Source organism: Penaeus monodon, chromosome 4, assembly GCF_015228065.2.
Source record: "Penaeus monodon isolate SGIC_2016 chromosome 4, NSTDA_Pmon_1, whole genome shotgun sequence".
NCBI lineage: Eukaryota > Metazoa > Arthropoda > Malacostraca > Decapoda > Penaeidae > Penaeus > Penaeus monodon.
The window spans coordinates 32,642,319-32,645,857 of NC_051389.1; the positions used below are offsets into that span (position 1 = coordinate 32,642,319).

Consider the following 3,539-nt stretch of genomic DNA (forward strand, 5'->3'; position numbering starts at 1 on the left):
AGCTTGTAAGGAGAAAATCAATACACATCCTACTCTGAAAGGGAGAAGCTGAAGGGTCATTGCAGCCATCACTCCTCTGGTAGTAGAAACTACTTCGCGGATGAATAAGTCGATCCCTTAAACAAAATTGCAGGCGCCGGGGTTTGTAGCAAGGGATACCACACAATCCATGAGGTAACAGACAAAGCCTTCTCGCTACAAGCAGAGGCAGTTGCGATCACGGAGCCCTAGTCCACGCGTCCCTGAGGGAAAGACACGTGATCATACTAAAAGACTTTAGGCCAGCCACTGACTGTCTACAACAAAACCCCCTAAAGACAACATCTATCCCTGACTTCTGTCCTCAGAGGGAATGAGCTTGCTGACAGACTAGCTACATTGGCAGGGTATGCCACCAAATCCCATGACATAAAACCGAGCCGAAAAATCTTAAGGGAGAAGTGTAAATGCCACAGCTCGTGCCTTCCTCCTGCAGCTGCACAGAGAGAAAACGAGATCCTCCCCCTCGGCCAGATGGTACTCAGAAGCCACAGGTTATGAGCCTCTGGCACTCTCTGAAGCAATCAATAGAGGTACCGAAGTCATTCTTCACAGAATCAGACTAAGTTACCATTGCGCATGGCAGATCACACAAACAATTGACCATGAAAACTGGTGTTTTCCATGCACTGTGGTGAAACAATTGTATGTTATGTTAAGTTTTCCACGAAAATGTTCAGCGGACAACTTTAATTTGACAAGTTTTGATTGCCGAAAGTTTTATATATTTGCAAAACGAATTTTTATTTTAATGTTCTTGTGTATAGACAAGTTATTTGCAGAACAGTAATTAAGTAACAATTTTGGTTAACGAGAACTACCCATACATTTCCTTTTAAATGTTTTTCATGCGTGTTTGTTTACAAGTGCCAATGCCCAACTTCATTGGTTGTTAATTGAATTAGCGAAGTGCAACTCATTTATGGTGGCATTTATATATATGTAAATATTTATCGTTCGGCTCCCTCCAGTCCAGGTCCGCGAGCAAGCCTTCTGATTGGCCGACGGGGAGGCGGCCTTGCCATTGACGTCGGAGCCTTCAGGCGCTGCACACCGCGGGAAATGCAAGCGGAAAACCAAGGTAAAGGGCTGTGGAATCCTGTTTTAGCATTCGTCTATGTCATATATTTTTTGGCTGCTTTTAAGTCATCTTCAGATACAGTGAGAGAAATTGGGGGAGCCTTTCGGAGGTGTTTGCTTGGTCTCCATGTAGGAGACCAAGATGAACTGCCAAAACATAGGAGAAAAACCGTTATTGTGCCAAAGGAAAATTTATATTGGGATATATATATATATATATATATATATATATATATATATATATATATATTATATATATATATTATAATTATTTAAAATATGTATGTATATATATTTTTTTTTTTTTTTCTCCACAATTGCTATGCCACTCCGGCAAAGGCTAACGACCATTTTGCCTCTTATTATAGCCTCAAAACAGAAACGGAGAGGTTCCTTGTTAGAGGATGGATTAAACCCGCAGGTATACCAGCTCTGTTTTGGCAGAATGGTATTTTTTCACAATACCTTTGGATATCCAATTGCAACAATTGGATTTCTCCCTCTCTCTATCACACACGTTTAGAAATTATGCTGCGGATTGATAGATGCCACCTAGGTAGGAGTGCTCAGCTGGGGGTGGGGGTTGGGAGCAGCAGCCCTTAGGGGTTTTGGGGGCACAGGGGACACAGCCCCCTGCTTCTATATTGCAGTGACATATTCCCTTGTGTATTATTACTATAGTTACATATTTAACTTTATTTTATTCACATTTTTTCCATACAATTTCTCTAGTACCCTCTTATGTCCTCCCCTGCTCTCTGGCCAAGTTGTCCCCTAATAGAGGCCTTTCACAGCATAATTTTTGTTATATTTGGATAGTTTGAAAATGATGGAATCCATCAATACCAAAATCATTGTGATCAGTTAGCAAAAATACTCTGAAAAAAACCTCCAGAATGTTGACCATTCTTTGGAGTGTAGAAACCACAGCATCGCTTGATAATATGGTCAACTTGTTTCAATGATTAGTTGGCTTCCATGCATTTCTTTGTCTGGGTAAGAGTTACCAGGAAGAATTGCACTATTATTGCACCAGTGTTTGTACTTCATGCTTTCACACAAGTGCTGCATGGAATCAATGAATGTGATTTCTAAGGCAGTATTACATTACCATTGTAAATTGAAAATACAGAACTCACTTTATAAAGAAAGAGTGTTGAGTGCATTGAAATGATAGGTTGAACTGAGGACAAGCAATATTATATATTGAAAGCTTCAACATTCCTTCCGTTCATTGCTAATAGTTTTTCTGTTACCTCAGTGTTTCTTGGTGTAATTTTTTTCTTTCTCTTTTTTTCAGATGGTACTGATAGCCTCATCTAACTTTATGTAATTGGGCATAGCCAAAGTGCCAGGAATTAATGTAGCTATTATTTTTATTAAACTGATACTATTCTACATGGGATATCAGTTGTTACATAATGAAAGTGAGGATTTTCCTTTAGCTTCAATTATTATTACTGAAAGCAACTTTCATCCCATGTCATAAAAGTTGCTTCAATAAAAAATGCCTCAATTCACTTCAGTTTTCTTGGGATGACAAGTATTTTACTTTCCAATGCAGAAAACTGATATAAGTCTCCCTTTCTCATTCTATCATGCCTTGCATACTGCCCAAAGGGCATGCTGTGTCACAGCAACTTGCATTGTTGAATAGATTTTGTGACATGGAAGTGCATCCAAACTGTCAAGAATTACCCTATCATTTGACACAGCCATTATCAAGTTGGCCTTTATATTTCAAGGTCTTCTTTTACAGGCCACAAAGTTTAGAGTAGATTTGGATTGAACAAACAGTTATTATAAGAAGCTGTGGTTTTAAAACTGTTGCGAGTTAATTATTAAGATTTACCCTACAGAGGTTTGCAGTAAGGCATGAAAGTGAGTGGTAGCTTCAAGTAACAAAAACTGATGACTGATATTATTGACAAACTCATAAAAAGCAAAACCCATTCATGGCCCTGTTCCGTTTTGTTATTACTTATCCTAGGGTATTATTTATCCTAAGCATGCTTCAAGACAAATAAGTGTACCGTAACCATAAACTTCCTGCATTCATTATGTTCAATTTCCATTATTGTAATCTACAAACTTTCAGCTGGCTGGAAAACACCAAGATTGAGTGACAGGAAGTCACGGGGCCAAAAGATGGACCATGCATTTCCTGTTGCAGCCGAAGGAAAAAGCAGGGTCCCCTCTGCATTTGTAAGGCCTTTCCCACCTGGGTCAGTAAATCCAAGTGTTAGACTTGTCACCAGGTCTCTCATAATGAATTTCCAGATATAAGACTGTATTGTGGCACCATTTCTCATCTCTCTCTCTCTCTCTCTCTCTCTCTCTCTCTCTCTCTCTCTCTCTTGCTCTCTCTCTCTCTTCTCTCTCTCTCTCATCTCTCCTTTTCTCTCTCTCTCTCCTCTCCT

General features: G+C 39.5%; 1 long non-coding RNA gene across 1 annotated transcript; it reads left to right on the forward strand.

The window, feature by feature from the left end:
* Window positions 1-1,021: 1,021 nt before the first annotated feature.
* On the forward strand, window positions 1,022-3,298 carry LOC119571684. The gene is made up of 2 exons (XR_005228632.1): window positions 1,022-1,120; window positions 3,218-3,298. It is a non-coding gene; the product is annotated as an uncharacterized LOC119571684 (long non-coding RNA).
* Window positions 3,299-3,539: the final 241 nt, after the last annotated feature.